The 26,527-nt window shown below is 39.0% G+C and overlaps 1 non-coding gene across 1 annotated transcript; it reads left to right on the forward strand.

The window, feature by feature from the left end:
* Positions 1-24,321: 24,321 nt before the first annotated feature.
* On the forward strand, positions 24,322-24,426 carry LOC126002208 (U6 spliceosomal RNA). The gene has a single exon (XR_007492973.1). It is a non-coding gene; the product is annotated as a U6 spliceosomal RNA (small nuclear RNA).
* Positions 24,427-26,527: the final 2,101 nt, after the last annotated feature.

Here is a 26,527-nt window from a genome sequence, read left to right on the forward strand (position 1 = left end):
GTACAGAAATCCTGAGTACAGTAAGTCCAGGAGTAACCACTGACCATTGTTGGGTGTGCCCCCCCCCAAAAAAAGACAAAGTAATAAACCTAACTTACTAAAAATAAAATGAAGAAATTGAAATCATGTATCTTTCTACACTGGTTAACAAAAGCGAATTCTTTTTATTTTATTTTATTATGTTGAAACCATTGTGATTTGCAAAGTCCTTTATTGTTGGGTTTCAGACATATAATGAATTAGGGGTAATCCCACCACCAGTGTCGACCTCCCTCCGCCAACGTTCCCAGAATGCATCCTATACCACCACACTTTGCCCTCTGGCCTGACAGTATAACAAGCCAATGTTAAGTCTAGATTGTTATAGTTTGGATCTCTTGATTCTATTGTTGTTGACTTGAATATTTACTCTGCCCTTGGCCCCCATCCCATTTTGTTTGTTTGTTTTTGGGTCACACCCAGCAATACTCAGGGGTTACTCCTGGCTCTGTGCTCAAAAATTACTCCTCTTTGGCTCGAGGGACCATATGGGATTGTAGAAATTGAACCTGGGTCCATCCCGGGTCAGCTAAATGCAAGGCAGCTGTGTACTGCTATGCTATCATTCCAGCCCCTAATCCTTTGTTTTATTTTCCTTCTTAATTTTATAGAAAACATCAGAAAAAAAGAGGTAAAACAAAATACTTCATTCCAACAGTTCTATGATAAAGGCAGGAGTCTCTATCAAAAATATTTTAAAAAGGGGGTACTAGTTTTTTTTGCATAAGTGCAGCAAAAGTTGGGAAAATATAAAGAAAAAAACCTTTGGCCTAAAAACAGGGCGTCCCTACCCATGAAGCATCCTGTCATTAAGACCAACTCTAGGCTCCAGGCATACTAAGTTGTATAACCCCAAAGTCTTTCTTCATGGTCCCAGGAAAAGTTCTAAATCATGGTTGTTGCAGTTAGGCTTCAGTAATTAGAGATCTTGACTTTTTTTTTTTTTTACAGATTCAATGTTGAAACCAGGGTGTCATGCAGCATCTTCTAGTTCCATCTCACCGTTATGTGGTGAGGAAGGAAATCTGCCCTGAAAGCAAGTTGTTGCTGTTTCCAAGTCATCTAGGTGTCATATGAACTCATCCTGGAGCATGTCAGTGCAGCATTAGGGCCTTCCCCAGTGGACGTTCTATTCCTGGTGCTGGTGCAGAAAACTGTGCCAGTTCCAAAGTTGTGATACAAGGCTGTAATGAAAGGCCAATGTTTTATTGACTGGAGCCTAAGTCAGGTCACTATGACAAATGTTCAGGGTGAAAGGCCTTCTACAATATAAAATTTTTTTTTTTTTTTGGTTTTTGGGCCACACCCTGTGACGCTCAGGGGTTACTCCTGGCTATGCGCTCAGAAGTTGCTCCTGGCTTCTTGGGGGACCATATGGGACGCCGGGGGATCGAACCGCGGTCCATCCTAGGCTAGCGCAGGCAAGGCAGGCACCTTACCTCCAGCGCCACCGCCCGGCCCCACAATATAAAATTTATGAGTTCCTATATGTACTAGATAAGAACTTTCTGTACTTAAGATTTCTCCATTTTAATATGCCTATGCAAAAAGGAAAAATGCCACTTGATACTACTGGTGCACGTGGGGTAAAAATAACAAGCTATATACTCACTATAAGTGGTTCTCACGTGAACTCAGAGCCTGAGAGAAATTTATCTACTAGAATTTTCTCCTAAGAACATCTATAAAAGGAATGGGGAAACTATATCTACATAAGGAAACGCACAATAAGAATTATACTTATTAAAGGAATACACTTAAAGAAATATACAAAGGAAATATACACATCTCCTTTAAGTCCTTGAAAATAGTCTGGGGGATAGGGATAAAATTCAGAGCACAGCTTCAGCCTGCTACATGGTCTTATGGAGCCTGGAAAAATGGCTCACAGCTGTAATGGATCAGGAAATGTCCTCAAGCTGAGGGTTTCTCAAAAGCAAAATCTGGTAGTGAGTAGCAGTTCACATCGAAGGGATGTGGGAGAAAAAGGGTTGCCAAGAGCAAATCAGCAGCAGCAGCAGCGGCTGCAACTTCTCTTACCAAGAGAAGTCAGGTTAGGAGGCTGTCCTTTCACTTTGGGAAGCAGCTGGCAGGTGGTTGGGGGTGGGAGGAATGTTCCAGTTCCTTAGGAGTTAAGGACTGAGTGTTAAAAGTGTTAAATAGGTAGAAATAACAGATCGGGGTGAGAGAGTAAAAAGATTGAAAAGGATTTGTAAAGTGGTAAGCAGGGGGGCAGAAAGGATTACATATGATAGAGGGAAAGACTTTATACAACGTAGGGAGGCATTATGTATAATAGAGAGGACATTAGACAGACATAGAGGTTTTGACCGCGCGTGCGCACGCGCACACTCTCACACACACACACACACACACACACACACACAAATAGATAGACACTGAGAATCGATCCATAGGTTGCAGTTGAAAGGTGACCCAGGTCAAATGGGTCAGAATGCTTAAAAAATAGAAAGCCAGCAAGATTTTTCAATTCCTAGGTAAATCATCATTGGTAAGGTTAAACTTTGCTGAAGAAAGTAAGTCTTCCTGGGTTAGATTGTGCATAGAGCTTTCTTAAAACAATCATAATTTTTAAGTCTAGAATACTAAGTAATATGGTAATGAGCACTGTAAAAGAAGTCTACACCATGAAGTATAACAGTATGTCTTGAGCATCCAGGTTCCTTTCTTGAAAGCAAACCAAAGACATGGTCATTGGGATATAATAGTAAATAAGCTTGAATTGAAAATAATTTGCAAAAAAATACTCAATGAATGAGCTCTGTAGAAGAGCCTATGATATGCAGTTGCCTATTGCAATTATATCTGTGGATATAAACATGAGATCATATTAGCAGGCATAATTAAATGGAAAATTAATATATTACAATATTTGTCAAGACATTATCATAATGAGCACTGTTTTTAGTCCAATATAGCACAGTAATATGAATCTAGGGTGACCAACCTATATCTCCAAGAACCAATGTGGGAAAAAAAAGATTAAAGAGTTTTATAGATATTAAAGTTAAGACACTAAAACATTCTTATAATGAGCACTGTAGTGGGAATGCATGGTTTCCAAACACATTCTGTACCTGTTTCTGTGGATAAAAGCATTAGGTCTCTATAATGAGGAGTGAACACCTGCTCAATCTAAACAGTTGTATTCATTGCTCAGGACTCTTTGAAATATAAAAGAGAATATAAGCATCAAAGGGCAAATTCTTAAAATATTGTCATAAAAACACAAAGGTTCAATAGTCTCTCATAAATTTGTCATAATTTTGTTTTGTTTTGTTCTTGGAGCAACAACGAGCAGGACTTACTCCTGGCTATGCAGTCAAGGATTATTTCATGAGGGACAATATGGGATACCCAGAATCCAGTCATGATTGGCCATATGCAAGACACGCGCTTTAATCCCTGTACTGTCTCTTTATCTCCACGTCATAATGTTTTAACAATTAACTCATAGGTTATACACTCTCTCTTTCAGAAAACAGAATATTTGCAACTAGTCACATGAGGTCCAAATAAGTACAGCAATCCTTGACGTCATTTAAAGAAAGAAAAATTACAAGCCAATTTTGTTCATATTCATTGCAAGAAAGTCTAAGCAAAATATTTTTAGAATAGGAAGTATATTATACACAACATAAATATTAAAATTTTTATGACATCAAGAAATTATTGCAATTCACTCTATTATCAGCATAATAGAAAAGAATCAAGATTTAATATATGAAGAATATTACTTACTACATTTAATATTAATTAAAAATGAAAGACTTATTTACTTCTTTATTTTATACTAGAAGATGATACATTTTGACCACCTTCCCTCTTTTCCCCATGCTCTTCCTTGTTTTTGGCATCACAAAACCTAAATTTGGTATTTCGAATTTAGTATAAGCTTTCATCAACTCCAATCTTAATTCTGAAGAAAAGTCCCTTTAGAAAATTACCATAGAAAAACACACTTGGTAGTAAAATATTGAATGCATTCTCTGAAGATTGGAAACCAGAAAGTAAGTCCACAGCCACCATAGTGTTGCTTCAGGCACTCTAACAGCATGGACATATAGAGCGTTATTATAAACAAGAACATTTAATTTGACTGACTCCTCCCCGGAATGGATCGGACCAAGGCTAAGAAAACCCTTTTCTGCCTTTCATGTATTCTATGGGAGGAAAGTGAGAGCATATGAGTGTGAGCATGGGTGCTGCTCCCAAGAGTTCCACTTCCCTTCCGAATTCATAGGACTTAGCCAGGTCTGGAAAACTTGAGAGTCGAGGAAATGATGTGGAACAGCTGGAAAAAGGGCAACCAGTACAGAAGGGGTCGAAGGGACACATGTCACTAACCCTGGGGTAGACAACATCAGGATTTAAATCACTGGTGACAGATGCTACTAGAAGACCCACTGGCATCCCCAGTGCTCCCCCCTCCTCTCCTCTCCTCTCCTCTCCTCTCCTCTCCTCTCCTCTCCTCTCCTCTCCTCTCCTCTCCTCTCCTCTCCTCTCCTCTCCTCTCCTCTCCTCTCCTCTCCTCTCCTCTCCTCTCCTCTCCTCTCCTCTCCTCTCCTCTCCTCCTCTCTCCTCCTCTCTCCTCCTTTTCTCTCCTCTCCTCTCCTCTCCTTTCCTCTCCTCTCCTTCCATCCTCTCTCTTCTCTTTCCAACCCTCCCCTTTCCTCTCCTCTTCTGCCCTCCTCTCTTCTGCCCTCTCCTCCCTCCTCTCTTCTCCTCTCCTCTCCTCCCCTCCTCTCTCTTCTTTCCATCCCCCCCCTTTCCTCTCCTCTTCTGCTCTCCTCTCTTCTGCCCTCTCTTCCCTCCTCTCTCCTCTCCTCTCCTCTTTTTCCTCTCCTCTCTATTACTTTCCCCTCCCCTCACCCTACTCCCTCCCCTCTCCACCCCTCTCCTCTTCTCTCTCCCTTTCCCTCTCCATCCCTCTCCTTCTCCTCCCCTTCCTCTCCATCCCTCTCCTTTCTTCTCCTCCCCTTCCTCTCCATCATCTCCTCTCGTCCCCTCCCCTTCCTCTCCATCCCTCTCCTCTCTTCTCCTTCCCTTCCTCCTCATCCCTCTCCTTTCCTCCCCTCCCCTTCTTCTCCTCCCCTGCCCTCCCCTCTCCTAGCCTCTCCTCTTTTCTCCTCCCTTCCCCTCTCCTTTCATTTTCTCCTCTCCCCTCTCCTCCTTTTCTATCCTTTCTGTTCCCTTCCTATCCCCTTACTTTTCCTCTAGTAGCTATACAAAGACAAATTATATAATTGACTTTCTTGCATTTGTAAAAATCACAGGTTAGGCTATTTGGAATACTATAGATGAGGCTGACCCTGATAGATGACCCTGGGAAAGTCATCTTTAGGATCATTAAACTCCTTTTTATAAAAGTTAATTGAGCAGAACCTTATTACTTATTACAATTGCATGATCTTTTTCCAACAACTAATAGATTTGTGCATGATTGAATAACTGGGAACAAGTATGTTTAACACACAAGGGACAGAAATCTCAGAATGCATGTTATAACAGGACTTTAAAGAATGTGTCAATAGGGTAATATTCTAGATAAAACTTTACTTTTTTTATTTGGTACTTCCTGGAGATAACTTAAATGATAGTTACCTAACTTAGAGGTCCCCAGACTCCATAAAAGTATAGATTTGAAACTCAAATATACATAAAGTATAGAAAATGGTTAGAATTTCTCAGGGGAGTGTTTAGTAAGGTAACAAAAATGTTTTATCTTTTATGATAGCATATGCATGATTTTAGGTCTACTTTCTTCCCAAAGGCAATATTTCTTTAAGGGTCCTAACATCATTTACAACTTATCTTTCCCAACTTTTTGTCTATGTCCCAAATTTTGCTCTAGGTTCTTTTATGATTGTTAAAACTCAATCTTTTAGGTTATTGAGGTACCTAATCCCTGTTGCTCCTGACCCTGTAACCATAGAATCAGCTCATTCAATCTTTATTCTCTGGCTTTTGTTCTGGGGATCTTATTTATTTTACCTGGTTATAAAACATTTCATATGAATCATCTTTTTAAGTCTAATGCTTTTAATGGTTATTATTAAAATTATACCAATTTTTTATGTAGCATTAAAGAAAAAGTTGTAGTGGTTGTCAAGACCAGGGATAGCATAGTTTGCTCAGCAAGCTCAGTTGTCTGGTGGTCTACTGCCTTGGAGGAGAAGCTTAGCAGTCAGCTGCTGATTCATATGGGTTGAACAGATGGGACATCCCTGACAAACACTTAGATATTTCCTTCTCATGAAGAAAAATTTTGTTATTTTAAATAACAATAAATCCAGAGTAACCATCTGTATCCAACTAATTTTTTTTTCAAAATAGTTTACAAAACCACCCAAAGAAACAGGTAATATTTTTCCTGTCTTTTTTACATATATTGTCTCATGGATCAGAGTGGAGGTCTCTCAAATTGAAATCTGGAATATTTTTTTAACTAAAAATTCAATTTAGGAAGGGAGAATGCCCTAAAAAATAAATTATATATATTGTCTGTGACCATAATTTCCTGTTTTTCCTTGTATTTTTTTTTCCTTCTAACTCATGATTCTGGGCAGAGATTTTTTTTAAACAGATCTTCTTGAAAGCCATTTGTGGCTTGCTCTTTAAAGTTCATATTCTCCCTTTGAACATTTTATTCTCTATGTCTCTTTGCTTGCTTGTTTGTTTATTGGGTTCTCAAGCCTATCTCTCTTCTTGAACTTCACTCTCTTTCTTCCTTTTATTCTCTCTTGTTTTCATATTTTTTTCTCTTTTCTCATGTCTAAGTACATTTTGTTCAGTAAAAACTACAACAAAATAATGATTTTGTCTCCTCCTGAAATTCTTTTTCTGTGAGGGAAGGTGATGAACACAGAACACTTGTCTTGAAGTTAGGATTGACTTTCCTTTCTTGCAAAAGACAATTCCTCATTCCAGCCTGAGTCCATGGCTCCCAGAGATATCAGATGGCAGGGATCATTCCCCACACCACACAGAACCAATGGATGTCAGGAACAATTCAAGCTAACTCATGGAGTTGGTGAGATGGCAACATCTATATTATGTAGATGCTCACAGAAGACTTTACCAATCCTGACCCATGCCAGGCATTTTCCTGTATGACTCAGGTGGGTTGAGTAAATAAGCGAAAAAGCCCTCTCTTTTTCATCTCCCTCTTTTGCTTTCCACCTTATCAACCCATCAACAATGGTATTGCTCCATCTCATCTTGTGTGTGTATGTGTGTGTGTGTGTGTGTGTGTGTGTATGTGTGTATGATGAGACTCTCTGAAGTGGTCTTCAGATGGGGACCACCCCTTGTTATTCTTAGCCAATAAGACCTGCAATTCAATGAAGAGACTGGTGCTATTTTCACCCTCCAGTGACAGCTATAACCCAGGCTACTGTAGTGCTTGAGGGCCTCCAAGACTGTACTTAGTGATGCTTGGGATCATATGACACCAGGCACTGAATTTAAATTGTCTGCATGCAAGTCATGCGTGCAACTTAATCTCTGTACTATATCTCTGTTCCCCCTATTTTAAAAGAGTAATATAAATCTGGGTTCACTATGAAGTATGTCTGGGTCAGCTAGGGTGATGAACCCTCTACCACCTCTTTTGAGATTGCTCTATCACTCTTATTGTGATTACCTGATTGCTAGCTTGTAATTTCTGAGCATTGCATCCATAGACCTGTGCTTGCACACAGTGGGACTGTAACAGAAACTGTCCCAAAGAAATTAAGAACAGAAAAATCCTTATTTCACCCCCCGAAAAAAAAAACTAAATATAAGGAGTGTGTTCCTCATTTTGACTTTTTTTGTTGTTTAGGTTTGCTGATAAGATAAAACATTACCACAGAAGAACAGTCCATAAAGGAACTCAGATGGAATTAATGGATTATTCTGGAACCTACCTATATTCAACCCACCTTTTCTTTTCTGTCCTATCCTATAAAAACTATTTTTTTATGTGACAGGCAGACAAGATGATTGTTTTGACAAACATAAGTTTGTCATCTTTCAGCCTGCTAGCATGTGAGGCACTTTCTTGACCCTTCTCTATGTCTTTCCTTTTATTAGTGCTAGATGGGCAGTGGAAGGAACTGTCACAGTTACGTAACCATAAGATCTTGTTGACTGCTGCTTAGGGCCAATTAATGGAAAGACATGATGACTGGTTGAAAAGCAAATCAGTAGGTTGGAAAACGGTGAATTTATGTTTTCAAAGGAACCACGTTGACTACAAGGTCACAAGGAGCAACTTTTATAGGGAAAAAGAACAGCGATATGCATTTTTAGGAGGGGGAGGTACAGATTGGTGGGTACCAGAGTGATTAATAATTTACCTCTGGGATGATACACGGAGGCACATTCTACCTTATCTGAAAATCTAGACAACAATTTCTGATTAAAGACAACTGTCCAGAAAAACTTATTTTCACAATAATCACTAAACAGGAAGGAGGAACAATACTGACAGTTCCCAGATATGGCAATAGGGGAACATTTAACAGCTTTCAATAAAAGCCAGTTATTTCTTGCTCAGAAAAATGTGGTTTCTGTCTTTCTACCATGGACCCCAAAGAACTGCTTTCTTTGTTATTTTGTATTCATTTTGGAAAGTTGTATGTTGATTCAGAGGCATCTTTTCTCTGAAACTCCTAACAACTACTTTATTGGTATTTAACAAGTTAAAAAAATATCTGTAGGCATCATTTATTTGTCTGGTAATCAGAATAAGGGAGGACAATCTGATGTGCTTTTGTTTATATGCATGTTATCAGTCCTGGAAATTCAAGGAAACAATCCTATTTGTCACAGTACAGTGATTTAGGACTCCGGGAACCATAATATGTGATTTCATAGCTTTGGTGGATAAATAGCTATAATTTTCATTAGTCCTCCTTGAGTAAGTTTCCTGTTGAAACAGAAGAGACAAGGCTGTGAACAAGAGGCTCATCCCTGGGGGAGGGTATGATTGCTTGCAGGAAGGCAATATGGATAAAAGGAATGGAATAGTAGAGTATTATGGATAAGGCATCTCTATAAGTACTAAGGGTAAGTTAAGGTATATAGGTTATTTGTTTGATTGTATGTTTGTTTTTCAGTAGAACAACTTCATTACTAAGTACTTACTGGGGAAAAGAAAACATTTGTGTACTCAAAAAGCAGACATACATTTTTTATATTAGCTATATGTGTAATAACCTCAAACTTCCAACAATTCAAATGTTCATCAACTGGTAGATAATTAATAAACCTGCATTATTATGATCCGTTAAAATATTGCTCAGCAATGGATTTATGATACATGTAATAATAACAAAAGGAATGCATTCATTTTATTATTATTAACAGAAAGAGTTAATCTTTCTGGGGCCCTGTGGCTTCATAGACTGAAAAATAATTAAATTTATACAAGAGGGATTGGAAAAAGAAAACAGCACAGGGCCCAGTAGGATAAGAAGCTGTACTCTCAAGTTATCCCAATGAAATGATATTGTCTTTACAAGTGGGGGTGGGTGGATGGACAGGTAACATATTTGAAAAGAACAAAAAGGTAAAAAATGTAGTAATTTGAACAAAAAGACATTCTCAGTTTATCTACAAATATATGTATCAAAAACAGATGTTGGGAGTCCTACCCCAGGGTGATAAGATTATTTTACATTTCTTAACCTATCAGAAGATTCCTTTATTAAGGAGGCAAGATAATGATATTTCTTTGGGATTTTTCTCTCTACTAAACTCTCTTAATTTAAAACAATTAGCATAACACTTAACACAGCCACATCTTAGGGGCAGTAGTCCCTTTTCTTAACAAATCAATATTAAGCTGAGTGCAAGATCAGTACTGAAATGACTATAATATACTCTTATCATTCCATTATTGAAGTTCAAGACCATAGGCAAGTATATTCTCTGATTGTAAAAATCAGATCACTCTGTGGGGGCAGAATTAGATTGGAAGGGTCATGAAGGGACTTTCAGAGTGCAATGCTGGCTCTATCTCAAATTAGACCATTGCTACACAGATATGCATATTTATTTATTTATTTATTTATTTATTTTTTAAATTTATTTAAACACCTTAATTACATACATGATTGTGTTTGGGTTTCAGTCATGTAAAGAACACCACCCATCACCAGTGCAACATTCCCATCACCAATGTCCCAAGTCTCCCTTCGCCCCACCCGACCCCCGCCTGTACTCTAGACAGGCTCTCCATTTTCCTCATACATTCTCATTATTAGGACAGTTCAAAATGTAGTAATTTCCCTAACTAAACTCATCACTCTTTGTGGTGAGCTTCCTGAGGTGAGCTGGAACTTCCAGCTCTTTTCTCTTTTGTGTCTGAAAATTATTATTACAAGGGTGTCTTTCATTTTTCTTAAAACCCATAGATGAGTGAGACCATTCTGCGTTTTTCTCTCTCTCTCTGACTTATTTCACTCAGCATAATAGATTCCGTGTACATCCATGTACAGGAAAATTTCATGACTTCATCTCTCCTGACAGCTGCATAATATTCCATTGTGTATATGTACCACAGTTTCTTTAGCCATTCGTCTGTTGAAGGGCATCTTGGTTGTTTCCAGAGTCTTGCTATGGTAAATAGTGCTGCAATGAATATAGATATAAGGAAGGGGTTTTTGTATTGTATTTTTGTGTTCCTAGGGTATATTCCTAGGAGTGGTATAGCTGGATCGTATGGGAGCTCGATTTCCAGTTTTTGGAGGAATCTCCATATCGCTTTCCATAAAGGTTGAACTAGACGGCATTCCCAGCAGCAGTGGATAAGAGTTCCTTTCTCTCCATATTGTTGGGGACTGACTTGTTTGAGGCCATTTTGCTGTTCTTTCTGCCATAGCCCAGCTTTTCACCTAATAGCTTCATGCAGTCTTGCTGTGAATTTTTTGAGCTAAAGAGAAAGGCATGCAGCTGCAAGATAAAATTAGCTCTAGCCGGAGAAGAGCAAAAACTGCCTGGTACCTTATCAGAAGCTAGGCCTCACTCCTTAAGACCACATTCTGGAGTAAATTAGGCTGTTATCAATATATGTATGCTACACTGTCTGTTCAGAATCACTGAGGCAGGCACATTTTGCACCAACTCCTGATAATCAAGCAGTTAGGAATGCAGCTAGAAGGACACTTGAAGTTTCCATAGAAACAGCACGTTCATCATAGCTTGAAGGTCATCCAGCCCCCTAGTCCCACTGCCCACTTCCTTATTTAGAGAATGCTTAACTTTCTTTGTTCCTTGAAACCTGAAATATATTCTTGCCTTGTATGGGCCTTCGCGCCAAAAGTATGATTGACATCACCTTTGTACTGCCCCTTTTCTCCTTCACTATTTAAGAAGGAACTGTAGCCCAATAAAGTTGCCCTTAAGCAGTGAGATATTGCCTTGGGTCTTTATTATTAACCTCTCTCAGATTTATTACAGGTGTGGTTGTGCCTTCACTCAGCAAAATAGGAGTGCAGTCGTCTGAGAAGCTTCCCCAGCTAATTCCTGCTGGCCGGGCCCCCCTGGGGGGCTTCAGGACCCTGCACCATATCCCCGCCAACACTGTTTATTCTCATTCTTTGTGATGTGTGCCATTCTCTGGGGTGTGAGGTGGTATCTCATCGTTGTTTTGATTTGCATCTTCCTGATGATTAGTGATGTCGAACATTTTTTCATGTGTCTTTTGGCCATGTGTATTTCTTCTTTGTCAAAGTGTCTGTTCATTTCTTCTCCCCATTTTTTGATGGGGTTAGATGTTTCTTTCTTGTAAAGTTCTGTCAGTGCCTTGTATATTTTGGAGATTAGCCCCTTATCTGATGGGTATTGGGTGAATAGTTTCTCCCACTCAGTGGGTGGCTCTTGTATCCTGGGCACTATTTCCTTTGAGGTGCAGAAGCTTCTCAGCTTAATATATTCCCATCTGTTAATCTCTGCTTTCACTTGCTTGGAGAGTGCAGTTTCCTCCTTGAAGATGCCTGTAATGTCCTGGAGTGTTTTGCCTATGTGCTGTTCTATATATCTTATGGTTTTGGGGCTGATATAGAGGTCTTTAATCCATTTGGATTTTACCTTCGTACATGATGTTAGCTGGGGGTCTAAGTTCAATTTTTTTGCAAGTGGCTATCCAATTGTGCCAACACCACTTGTTGAAGAGGCTTTCCCTGCTCCATTTAGGATTTCCTGCTCCTTTATCAAAAATTAGGTGGTTGTATGTCTGGGGAACATTTTCTGAGTATTCAAGCCTATTCCACTGATCTGAGGACCTATCCTTATTCCAATACCATGCTGTTTTGATAACTGTTGCTTTGTAGTACAGTTTAAAGTTGGGGAAAGTAATTCCTCCCATATTCTTTTTCCCAATGATTGCTTTAGCTATTCGAGGGTGTTTATTGTTCCAAATGAATTTCAAAAGTGTCTGATCCACTTCTTTGAAGAATGTCATGGGTATCTTTAGAGGGATGGCATTAAATCTGTATAATGCCTTGGGGAGTATTGCCATTTTGATGATGTTAATCCTGCCAATCCATGAGCAGGGTATGCGTTTCCATTTCCGTGTGTCCTCTCTTATTTCTTGGAGCAGAGTTTTATAGTTTTCTTGTATAGGTCCTTCACATATTTAGTCAAGTTGATTCCAAGATATTTGAGTTTGTGTGGCACTATTGTGAATGGGGTTGTTTTCTTAATGTCCATTTCATCCTTATTACTATTGGTGTATAGAAAGCCATTGATTTTTGTGTGTTAATTTTGTAGCCTGCCACCTTGCTATATGAGTCTATTGTTTCTAGAAGCTTTTTGATAGAGTCTTTAGGGTTTTCTAAGTAGAGTATCATGTCATCTGCAAACAGTGAGAGCTTGACTTCTTCCTTTCCTATCTAGATTCCCTTGATATCCTTTTCTTGCCTAATCGCTATAGCAAGTACTTCCAGTGCTATGTTGAATAGGAGTGGTGAGAGAGGACAGCCTTGTCTTGTGCCAGAATTTAGAGGGAATGCTTTCATTTTTTCTCCATTGAGGATAATATTTGCCACTGGCTTGTGGTAGATGGCCTTCACTATATTGAGAAAGGGTCCCTCCATTCCCATCTTGCTGAGAGTTTTGATCAAGAATGGGTGTTGGACCTTATCAAATGCTTTCTCTGCATCTATTGATATGATCATGTGGTTTTTATTTTTCTTGTTATTGATGTTGTGTATTATGTTGATAGATTTACGGATGTTAAACCAGCCTTGCATTCCTGGGATGAAACCTACTTGATCGTAGTGGATGTTCTTTTTAACGAGGCATTGAATCCTATTTGCCAGGATTTTGTTGAGGATCTTTGCATCTGCATTCATCAGTGATATTGGTCTGTAATTTTCTTTTTTGGTAGCGTCTCTGTCTGGTTTAGGTATCAAGGTGATGTTGGCTTCATAAAAGTTATTTGGAAGTGTTTCTGTTTGTTCAATTTCATGAAAGAGTCTTGCCAAGATTGGCAGTAGTTCCTCTTGGAAAGTTTGATAGAATTCATTAGTGAATCCATCTGGACCTGGGCTTTTGTTTTTCGGCAGACATTTGATTACTGTTTTAATTTCATCAATGGTGATGGGGGTGTTTAGATATGCTACATCCTCTTCCTTCAACCGTGGAAGATTATAAGAGTTCAAGAATTTATCCATTTCTTCCAGGTTCTCATTTTTAGTGGCGTAGAGTTTTTCAAAGTAGTTTCTGATTACCCTTTGAATCTCTGTCATATCAGTAGTGATCTCTCCTTTTTCATTCCTGATACGAGTTATCAAGTTTCTCTCTCTCTCTTTCTTTGTTAGGTTTGCCAGTGGTCTATCAATCTTGTTTATTTTTTCAAAGAACCAACTTCTGCTTTCGTTGATCTTTCGCATTGTTTTTTGAGTTTCCACTTCGTTGATTTCTGCTCTCAGCTTTGTTATTTCCTTCTGTCTTCCTATTCTTGGGTCTTTTTGTTGAGCATTTTCTAGTTCTATTAGCTGTGTCATTAAGCTACTCAGGTAAGCTCCTTCTTCCTTCCTGATGTGTGCTTGCAAAGCTATAAATTTTCCTCTCAGTACTGCTTTTGCTGTGTCCCATAAGTTCTGATAGTTTGTGTCTTTATTGGCATTTGTTTCCAGGAACCTTTTTATTTCCTCCTTGATTTCATCTCGGACCCACTGGTTATTGAGCATGAGGCTGTTTAACTTCCAGGTGTTAAAGTGTTTCTTCTGAGTCCCTTTGGAGTTCACAAATAATTTCAGAGCCTTGTGGTCAGCGAAGGTAGTCTGCAAAATTTCTATCCTCTTGATATTTTGGAGGTATGTTTTATGTGCCAGCATGTAGTCATCCTGGAGAATGTCCCATGTACATTGGAGAAGAATGTGTATCCAGGTTTCTGGGGATGGAGTGTCCTATATATATCCACTAGGCCTCTTTCTTCCATTTCTCTCCTCAGGTCTAGTATATTCTTGTTGGGTTTCAGTCTAGTTGACCTATCCAGTGTTGACAAAGCCGTGTTAAGGTCCCCCACAATTATTGTGTTGTTGTTGATATTATTTTTCAGATTTGTCAACAGTTGTTTTAAATATTTCGCTGGCCCCTCATTCGGTGCATATATGTTTAGGAGAGTGAATTCTTCCTGCTCTACGTACCCCTTGATTAATATAAAATGTCCATCTTTGTCCCTTACAACCTTCCTGAGTATAAAGTTTGCATTATCTGATGTTAGTATGGCCACTCCAGCTTTTTTATGGGTGTTGTTTGCTTGGATAATTTTTCTCCAGCCTTTTATTTTGAGTCTATGTTTGTTCTGACTATTCAGGTGCGTTTCTTGTAGGCAGCAGAAGGTTGGATTGTGTTTTTTGATCCATTTAGCCACTCTGTGTCTTTTAACTGGTGCATTTAGTCCATTGACGTTGAGAGAAAGAATTGTCCTGGGATTTAATGCCATCTTTATTTCAAAATTTGGTGTGTCTTTTGGGTAGTCTTGTCTTAGATTAGGTCTTTCAGTTTTTCTCTTAAGTCTGGTTTTGTGTCTGTGAAGTTTCTGAGCTGGTTTTTGTCTGTGAAACCATGTATTCTTCCGTCAAACAGGAAAGTGAGTTTTGCTGGGTATAGTATTCTGGGTGAAGCATTCATTTCATTCAGTCTTGTCACAATATCCCACCACTGCTTTCTGGCATTGAGTGTTTCTGGTGACAGTTCTGCTGTAAATCTCAGGGAAGCTTGCTTGAACGTGATTTCCCCTTTTGATCTTGCTGTTTTCAGAATTCTGTCTCTATCTGTGGGATTTGTCATTGTGACTAGGATGTGTCTTGGGGTGGTTTTTCTGGGGTCTCTTTTGGTTGGTACTCTTCGGGCATGCAGGATTTGATCACATATATTCTTTAGCTCTGGAAGTTTCTCTTTAATGATGTTCTTGACTGTTGATTCTTCCTGGAAAATTTCTTCCTGTGTCTCTGGGACTCCAATGATTCTTAAATTATTTCTGTTGATCTTATCATAGACTTCTATTTTCATCTGTTCCCATTCTTTGACTAATTTTTCCATTGTCTGCTCATTTGCTTTAAGTTTTTTGTCCAATCTCTCCTGCTGTATGGAATTGTTATGTATATCATCTTCCACAGCACCAAGTCTATTCTCAGCTTCTGATACCCTGTCCCAGAGCTTATCCATTTTGTCATTCACTTCGTTTACTGACTTTTTCAGGCCTGTTAGTTGACAAGTTATTTCAGTTTGGAGTTTTGTGATTTCTGTCTTCATATTTTCTTGGTTCTTATTAGTGTTCTGTTCAACTCGATCCATGGTTTCTTGGAGTCCGTTGAGCATCTTCCATATTGCTAGTCTAAAGTCCTTATCTGAGAGGTTGATTAGTTGGTTGGTCATTATCTGGTCCTCAGAATTGTCATCTTCATTCTCTATGTCTGATGCTGGCCTGCGTTGTTTCCCCATTGTCACACTTGTATTGTGGGTTTTTCTACGTGTTGTGGTGGTATTCATTGTCTATATGATGCAGGCAGCACACTCCTCTGGCTCCTCCCTTTCTGGATGGGCTGACTTGCCTCTAAGGGAGGGGAGTCCTCCGTGGATGAAGCCTCACACTGGGTCAAATCTTAGGCCAGAGCATGCAACAGAGAAGACAGTCCAGAGAGAAATGTTTGCTTCTGTGATATAGCGCCGTTCTTAGTGTGATTTTTCCTTCTTGTTGCAATGGAGTTCTTTCCTTAGAAAGAGTGCACGGCCGTGTAGCAAAGCGGAGTGGCCGTGCTCCACTGGAGCCTCTTTTTGCCCCACTCGCAAGAGTTTCACGCAAGAGGACAGTAGACAGACATAGACAGGTCACACTCATAGTTTTTCACAGTTGGGCCCCACTGGGCCGGTGTACTTTCGCGGGTTTTCCCCGCCTGTTGTCACACACAGGGAGCCCGGATATGCATATTTATTAAAGAAAAATGTAACCTTAAGTTCTACATAGTTACTGTATCAGGATGTAGAGAAGAATTTCCCTACCCTTCTGGATTATTGTCAGCTTGAATAAGGAACAGATCATATAAGATATATATATATATATATATATATATATATGAAAGAAAAATTTAATTACATATAGAACATTTGTATCATTGTAAGTTTTAAAGTATGTGGGACAAGTTGGTGTTTCACAGATTCAGCTAAAGGATTGTTTTGAGATTTTATATATCAGGAAGACAGGAAGCCTCTAATTTGATAGGAAAGGAATGCTCGGGCCGGAGAGATAGCACAGCGTTAGAGTGTATGCCTTGCACTCAGACAAATGGTGGTTCGGTTTCTGGCATCCAGATGATCCCCCGAGCCTGCCGGGGCGATTTCTGAGCACAGAGCCAGGAGTAATCACTGAGCGCTGCCAGGTGTGACACTCCTCACCTCACCCCCCCAAAAAAAGGAAAGGAATGCCCTCACATAATAAAACTTGCCTCTGGGTGTTTCTTTCTATCTTGATAGGTTTTGTAGGGGACATTTGCATGGAATTCCCTTTAAATATTTTGGTTGTTCCCACTCCCAAATAAATTGATTGAAAGAAATTAGTAAGAGAAAAGGCAACTATGTTTTTGTATATTAAAGACATGGAACCCAATGAATCATTAAAACGGGTTCTATAGTGCTTAGACCCAAAAAAGCAATAAATCTTTGGAGACTAAGACAAAGAATTTCTTGAAAATGTTGGCTTGAACAACTAATTTATTAAGCTAAACTGGACTTATTGCAAAAGAATCTACTTCCAGTCTAAATTGTGAAGTTTCTTTTGTCTCAATGCTGGGAGAGTCTCTCTCACCTTTTATTCATTAATTTCAGGGGAAACAGACTGGCTGACCTCTGCTTTTAAAAGTCTATGTTAGAGGGGGAAAATCCACATGTTCCATCTGGGCTCTTCTGAAGTTCAACAAAAGAAAAAATTAACATCAGACATTAGTAAGAAGAAAATTCAAATGTTAGTAATGTATGCATGGAGAATTTGCAGTTTGTTCTAAAGTAATTGGAGTGATGGGTCGGAGAGATAGCACAATGGTAGGGCATTTGCCTTGCACACAGCAGACCCAGGACAGGTAGGTGGTGGTTCAAATCCTGGCATCCCAAATGGTCTCCCAAGCCTGCCAGTAGTGATTTCTGAGTGCATAGCTAGGAGAAACCCCTGAGCACCGCTGGGTGTGGCCTAAAAACCAAAAACAAAATTGAAGTGAACAGGAATATACATTTTGTGATAAGGGATCTGGGATGTCAAGAAAAAATATCTTGGGGCCAGAGCAATAGTACAACAGTTAGGGCGTTTGCCTTCCAAGCAGCTGGCATAGGTTTGATCCCTGGCATCCATATTGCCCCCAAAGCTTGACAGGAGTAATTTCTGAGCTCAGAGCCAACCCTTAAGCATCACTGTGGTTCAAAAACAAAAACAAAGAAAAAACAAAAGTAGCTCATGATAATGAAGAAACAATAACAAATTGTATTTGTTTTTTCATTACTTTTTTTTTTTAAATAAAAGTAAATGGGGGAAAGAGTGGGTACTTTCCTAAGTTAAGAGAAAATAACTAGGACAGGAAAAAGAACATTTCTGACCACTTGGGTTTCAATGCCTCAAAATGATTTTTATTTTTTTAATAATTATAATAGACTTATTAAGGCTCTTGAGTATTCCTCTCAAAGCATAAGGAATCCACTCACCAATTGTTTCTTAAATTAAAAAAAAAATCTGTCGAGTCAGTCTCATCAGAGGTACAGGAAAGGTTCAGACAAATGTTTCATGTTATGCTCAGTATTTTAGGCCAGCAAAAAGGACACTTTTTGTGCACATGATTGACTTGGGTTTATTCCCCTACATCAGCTATGGTCTCTCAGCCCAACTAGGAATAATCCCTTAGTACAGAAGCAGGAGTAAATCCCAAGCACTGTTTCATGTCCCGCATCCCCCCCAACACACACACACACACACACACACACACACACACACACACACACACACACACACACACACACACACACACGCTCACAGTTTGCTTTTGATGTAGGCCAGTGTTTTCAAATGCTAGTTCATGTATTGGTGCTAGTCTGCAGGGTTAGGAAGAGAAAAAAAAATCACTGGTTTGCCACAGTAATGACAAAAGACTGACATCAATCTATAGTTTTAAAGCAGTTGATAAATGTTGATGTAGAAAACTAAGGGTCAGTGATGTCTATGGACCTTGGAAGAAATTGAAGGAGGCAATCACGTTTGGTGGCAATGAATTTCATGGAGTCATAAACGAATTTCATGAAGTTATAAAACCAAGAAATACTACTAGACTATCAACTTTTCAAGGTAGTAGGGTATCTCATTAACAGAGATACCTGAATCCTTACCGTTGACCTATAAATTTCTTTCCTTTCTTTTATGTGCTTTTCTCTGTGCATTTTTCATTCTTGAATATGTCTGATTTTCTTTAGTAAAAGATTTCTGCTTCATTATCTGTTTTATGAATTTTTTTCTTTCCTGTGAATGAGATAAAGAATCTAGGACCTGGCTCAAAGCTGGGAACAACATGTCTTTTTCTTGTGGGGGGCATAAACTTGACTCACTCAGCTTGGGCATACAACTCCGTGAAATATGGTGGGTGTAGATCCACCAGGCTGTGTAGATAACATGGGTCTCAGATGCAGTCTATTGACTGCCTCAGTGAGTTTGGCATGGCCTTAGAGTCCACAACCATGCAAAAAGACCACAATTTTAATAATCTGGGGTCAGAGCGGTGGTGCAAGCGGTAGGGCATTTGCCTTGAATGCACTAACCTAAGATGGATCACTGTTCGATCCCCTGGCTTCCCATATAGTCCCCCAAGCCAGGAGTGATTCCTGAGCTCATAGCCAGAAGTAAGCCCTGAGCATTACCGGGTGTGGCCTAAAAAGCAAAAATAAATCCCAAAACAAAACAAAACAAAACAAAAACCACAATTTTAATAATTTGATTTTCTGGGACCCTGACTTCAGTGACAATATCATGGCAGGTCAGCCAGGAGTGAAGGAAACAATCTTACCCAGTGATTGTGATTACATCCTCAGTCTGTGGCTCTTTTTTCAACTTGCAGACTTCATTATCAATAAAATCAGGACCATTATTTAAGAATGCTTATTATTTCAGATTATGAACAGTGAAAGAAATTTAGGCTGAACAAAAGCTCTTTCGCTTCTGGTAATTGGTTATTTTCCTAAATTCATAAAAGAAAACATATTTTCTATACTTGATGACCCTAACAACACTAGTTCTTGAGGTATCATATATATATGTAACCTAACCTATAAAGTTTCTCTTGACTGGCTCACCAAATTGTTACTCAGAAATGGAAATTTCTCCACCCCTCAGGGTGTCTCTTTGGCTGGATAAGTAATCAAATTGTAAGCAAATATATATATGATTATATAAATATATATATATGATTTTTTTTTTTTTGGTTTTTGGGCCACACCCGGCGATGCTCAGGGGTTACTCCTGGCTGTCTGCTCAGAAATAGCTCCTGGCAGGCATGAGGGATCATATGGGACACCGGGATTCGAACCAACCACCTTTGGTCCTGGATGGGCTGTTTGCAAGGCAAACGCAGCTGTGCTATCTCTCTGGGCCCATATATATATATATGATTATGTTATGATTATATATATCATATATATGATTATATAAATATATTTAGTGAACATGTACTTGCTAGGTGAGGAAGTGTCAGATTTAAAAGATGGGGCCTGGGAACCGGGAGGTTCTGCCAGCATGGGGTTTGGCAGCCCTCTGCCATGCCAAAGGCCTCTTTAACCAGGCCTAGGAAGGGGTGCGGGACATGGGTCACTAGAGCACCCCTCTACCTCCTTCCTCCGGAACTTCAGGGCTTTCCTTGGCCACATGCCTGGGCAAGCCAGCGCTGTGGGTCCCTTGGAGGAGCTTATTGGTTTCCCTAGGCTTTCCCCATTTCCCTCCAGGCTCCAGAGGGAGGGTCTGGGGTGGGGGCTTTGACCTTCTGCCCTTCCAACTCTCGAAGGATCTCTTTTCTTCCTGGGATCTGGGAGGTTCTGTCAGCATGGGCAGCTTTAACCAGGACTAGTACGGACCTCTTTAACCAGGACTAGTAAGGGCCTCTTTAACCAGGACTAGTAAGGGGTGCGGGACATGGGTCACCCCAGCACCCCTCTACCTCCTTCCTCTGGAACTCCAGGGCTTCCCCTGGGCCACATGCCTGAGCAAGCCAGCAAGATGGGAATAGCAGCGCAATAGGTTCTGGCTTCAGGAATTACCAGAGAATTTTCCTTACTAAACCTGTCTAGTGTGAAACCACGCAGGGGCGTGTGCCCCCGCACGGAATATATTGACAAAAATTTGGATATCATTGTGTTTCATCTGTTTGTCATAATCTGAAAGCCGTATTGGAGCCCGTGTTATTCCTTTACTCCCTCACTCCCATCTCCTCTTACCCCACATTTAACCATTTTTCTGTACTAATGATTTTTGTTTTGGCCAAGAAGGATTACATATCGTTCACAGTAATTTTTTTTGGTGGAGTCTGAAGCTTCAGCAGGCAACACGTCACGGCAAGGCTCCATGCTGTAGGCTTTTTGGCCAAGCTAAGGGGAAGATGCAGCCTCAGCTGCCCCCCACAGCCTTCTCTCTCCTTCCTCCCATTCCCCAGGGTTATTCCTGGACACCTGTTCAGCGTCCCAGCAAGTGGGTTCCAGTGAGGTGCAATTTAAAAGAGACCCAAGGCTTCCTAGTTTCTGCAAGGGGCTGGGAGGGGACTGGTGAACTTCCAACTTCCAGCAATTAGGAAGCAAATGCCTCTTGGGGAGTCAGAAGCTTCAGCAGGCAACACGAGGAGGACATGGATCCATGTGCACTTTCACAGACCAAAGTGGTGTCTCAGAAACAACACCCTCCCTCTTGACTATTTCTAAAGCATAAGAGGGACACGTGTATCTCCTTTGTATATCTCAGATGTATTCCTTTAACATCTATAACTCTTTTCGAATATCCTCATATAATGACAATTTTGCCCACTGGTTTTGTTATTTGATTGTTTGATTTTCCCCCTTTGAGATCTGTTTTATAAGCAATACTGGTAGAAGAGTATCTCTGTATAGATTTCATGTTTGAACCAAGTTATGGGAAATGTTGGACTTTATTTGTCAGCCCCCAGATGCACCAACAATATCTTTTGGCATTGCTTCTCTTTTGCATAGGCACATTAAAATGGGAAAATAATACATATGCAAGCAAGTTCTTATCTAATAGAGATGGGAGCACAAATTTGGTAATGCAATTAGGCCTTATACCCTGAACATTGTCATAATGATTTGGCTTAGGCCTCAGAAGAATGGGCATTGCCCACACACACCTGAACAATTGATACCATCTCTGGAAACAACCACAATTGTCTATAACATTTCCAGGATTGAAGCCTTAACCAGGGAAGACCTACCACTGCTTTGGCATTGACTTACTCCAAAGAGTGCTCTCAACACCCAGAGGACTCAGCAACAGCCTGCTTGCAAGGCAGATTGCTCCGCATTTAATGGGATGCTGAAACTAGAGGATGCTCCACATTAGCCTGACATCAATGAAAGAAATGCACAGAATCCAGAATCTTTAAATATAAGAATCTGATACCAACAATAGCTAAAGTGTAAAAAAGTTTCACTGGGACCACGGAGAATGACTCAGGTTGGACAGACTGGTATGTCTGGAACTCAGAGTCAGTCTTATGCCAATAAACTTCTGGGATGAGGCCTTTTTGTAATCAGGTCAAAGATTTTTTTCCATTTTCTCCATTTTTCTGGACCTATGCAAACATTGGCGATTGCCACTATCACAACTTTACTATATTTTTTTACTATTATTCTTTAAGGAAGAAAAATACAATTTACTGAACTTAAAAAAAATAACTGTAGTGGAATGCCTGTCTCAAATACAGGCAGGGGATGGGAAGGGGGGGAGAGGGGATGTTACACTGGTGAAAGGGGGTGTTCTGTTTGTGACTGTAACTTAAATAAAAAATATATTAAAAAAAAGATGGGGCCAATTTCCTCCTTACCTTGTGAAATGTCTGCCTTTCTCAGATATCCAAAATCCTTAAGAAAGGATAAATATCCCTGATTTGTCCTGGTTTACTTTAAAGTTTACAACCAGTTGCTGGAGTCATAGCCATAGCAGTTAGGGCACTTGCCTTGCATGCAGCCGACTTGGGGTCAATATCAGTATCCCATATGGTCCCCTGAGCCTGTCAGGAGTGTTTCCTGAGTGCTGATCCAGGAACCCCTGACCACTGCCAGGAGTAGCCCAAAAATCAAATCAAACCAAAACAACCACCATATAAGTTATCCATACTTATATGTAAAATCACCCCACTTGCTTTTTCTCCAACTCCTGGTGAACAAGTCTGAATCAGGGTTGCACATGAAATAATTCAAATCAGACTAAGGGTGAAACACATATAGTATGACAATCTTCTACTTATATGGAGAGCAAATTGCTTGTCAGAACTTTTTTTATAGAGTCAAGTGACCATTCCCAGTTAGAGGAGTAAGGACAAAGTAAAGTAAGGCCAGTTTGCTCAAGTTATCCTGAGCTTGTCCCACCAGGTTTACATATATGACAATCTCTGTTTTGGGATAAAACCAAGTTGTAAATAAACAGATACAAAAAAACCAGGGATGATCTTTGTATTAAATAAAATTAAGGTCTAATAATCATACATTGTTTTTTATTTAATAATCTGTCAGATGCTATTTGATTACTTATTCTGCCAAAGAGACACTCTGAGGGGTAAGGGAATTTCCATTTCTGAGTAACAATTTGGTGAGCCAGTCAAGAGAAATATTTTAGGTTAGACACTCCTTGTTTCTGAAAGCTGATAAAGAGAATCTAGATGTTTTACTAAAAGATAAAAGTTAATTTTCTAAGTGTCTGATGGAATGGAATGGTGAGGTTTTTCTTTCTCATTTTGGGTGGACGCAGGAAAAATATCTCCCTGTATGCTATGTTTAGATTGTTGACTGTGTTATGTCTCTGACTTTTTTATTTTTTGTTTAAAACTTTATTTATACACTGTGATTTACAAAGTTGTTCATAACACAGTTGTTTCAGGCATTCAATGTTTGAACACCAATCCCACGAACAAAGTGACCTTCCCTTCACCAATGATCCAGTTTCCCATACACCAACAAAACCTGCGCCCTTGGCAGTAAAACATAATTTACTTTATATTTCCTATTACAACATAATGGCAAATGGAATTATCAAATAATTGTTTGGAAGAAGAAAACTTGTGAAAATTGTTCTATCTCTCAATGGTGTTGCTAAAGTCATTGTCTGAGAATTTATTGAGCAACTTAGGGATAGTTCAACCTCCTATGTTAATATTTTTGCTCACTAACTTAGTGAGGTACTGTTTTATTGTTTTCCATGGTTAGAAATTTGGGTTCTTATTATTTTACTTTATGTTGTTTTTCCAGTCATGAATTTCGGGTAAAGATATTTTTACCTGGAGGTTCTGTTTTCTGAGCTATTATTATAAGAAATTTTTTTTTTTAGTTTTTGGGTCACACCCGGCGGTGCTCAGGGGTTACTCCTGGCTTAGAAATAGCTCCTGGTAGACACGGGGGACCATATGGGACACTGGGATTCGAATCAACCACCTTTGGTCCTGGATCGGTTGCTTGCAAGGCAAATATCGCTGTGCTATCTCTCCGGGCCCTATAAGGTAAATTTTTAAATAAAAACTAAGGCATGCTCGCTTCAGCCGCACATATACTAAAATTGGAACTATACAGAGACGATTAGCATGGTCTCTGCACAAGGATGACATGCAAATTCGTGAAGCATTCCATATTAAAAAAAAACTAAGGCAAAAAAGCTATTGATAAGGAAATATTGAAAAATAAATATCTGAAAACTTTGATGGGCATTATTTTAAAACTATTCACACCATTGCCACTTTATAACCAACTTGAAATTTGTTCAAGGAGGCATATTGGCAGGTGTTAAAGATCCTGAGGACACTAGGTGGTGGAGAGAAGTCAACACTGGTTGTGGGATTGGTGTTGGAAAATGGTACAACTAACAATCAACTATAAATAACTATGCATATCATTATGCCTTAATATTTTAAAAATTTAATATAAAAGTCATAAAATCTTCTCCCATAAAATGAGTTTATTATAGACACATCTATATACCACCTGCCAACTGGACAAAATTTCTGTTCATCTTGAGAAGTTCTGTAAAACAAAACACTGCTCAAGCTTTATAAAATCTTCCTTTTCAGTTATAGTTCGTGTTCTAAGGGATTTAAGGCTTAATAAAAAAAAAAAACTATTAATGTGTGCTTAATCTTTTCTTTGTGATATGCTTTATTGTGAATACATTTTTATTTTTTGACTACTCCTGGAAATATATAGGGTTTACTCCTATCTCTAAGCTCAGGTATTAGTTCTGGGGTGGGGGTGTTCAGGAGATCATAGAGTGCTGGAGATTGAATTCTGGTGGGCTACCTGCAAGGCTGAATTATTCTGGTCCAGTAAAATTACTTTGGTGTAAATATAATATCAAAAATACGTATGATGAGTGTTCACTGGTATTGTTGCTAGGTCGGTTCTGTGTTTTTGTGATTATGGCCTAACAAAATGAATGCTAAATTAGAAAACCTCTATATTGCTTATTATAAGAATAAAAATGTAGAGTTATCAATCTAAATTTCTTATTGGGAAAAGATTAAATGAGTTAAAAGAAACAGGGAAGTGTAAAGAATTACCTTGTATAGCCTCAGGGAATTTCTCAAATGAAAAGATATTACTCAGACTTAAAAATCACAGATTAAGGCATTGCTTTAAAATAATTCTGATCGGGGCTGGGAAGGTGGCTCTAGAGGTAAGGTGTCTGCCTTGCAAGCGCTAGCCAAGGAAGGATGGGGGTTCGATCCCCCAGCGTCCCATATGGTCCCCCCAAGCCAAGGGCAATGTCTGAGCGCCTAGCCAGGAGTAACCCCTGAGCATCAAACGGGTGTGGCCCGAAAAGCAAAATAAAACAAAACAAAATTCTTATCAATAAATCCGGCCCATTAGACCCTTAAGGTTTTGGTGGCCACTAGGTGGCTCTTTTGAACTTCTAAAATGTGCTAAATTCAAGCCTACAAATTTAGAAAAAGGAAAAAGAAATCAAATTAGATAATTAGAATCAATGAACAACAGAAAGAAGAGACTAGATTTTAGTCCATTTACTGTCTAATTTTTCTTTTGTGTCACCATCTTCTTTCAACCCCCTGTCATTTTGAGAACTTCGTTTGTTCACAAAATTATGCCTTGAACAAAGAAGGAACTTGTTTATCAACTACCCTCAAGGGAAATGGTCAATTGTTTATCTGTGAAATGATTCTCAGTTTTCTAAAATTGCGAAGAATTTTTCTGCTTATGTTATAGAAACTTGATATTTAAAAAGGGTCTTTAAAACAATAATAGCCAAGTCACGAAAATTTTGGTCAAGTTAAAAACTAGCATACAGATACTGATCTTTTTTTTTTCTTTTAAAAGATAAGGGTTTTTCTTTGCTAAACCAGCATTGCAATTTATCTAGAGAACCTACTTAACTTATATTTAAAAAAGAAAAAGACAATTGAATTAATGGCCCAGGTTTCTATTTTTAAGATAAAACACAGAAATTGTGCTATTTTTACATCAGGTTTAAAATTTCACCATGAAAGGACATAAACATATTTTTTAGTTATTTAATATGTCTTAGTGATTTTTATATTTTACAATGAGATACATGTTAAATAAAAAAGAAGAGATCTCTAGTTGTGTTTGTTTTTATTATGTATCCACCTAATTTTCACCTCAAGTCTTAAATTAATATAGATATTATTTGAAACACACCAATATGAATTATTTCTTAGAATAAGAGATAGAAATAGAAACTAATCTAATTCAATGTTTTCAAGAA

This window comes from Suncus etruscus, chromosome 2, assembly GCF_024139225.1.
Source record: "Suncus etruscus isolate mSunEtr1 chromosome 2, mSunEtr1.pri.cur, whole genome shotgun sequence".
In the NCBI taxonomy this organism is placed as follows: Eukaryota; Metazoa; Chordata; class Mammalia; order Eulipotyphla; family Soricidae; genus Suncus; species Suncus etruscus.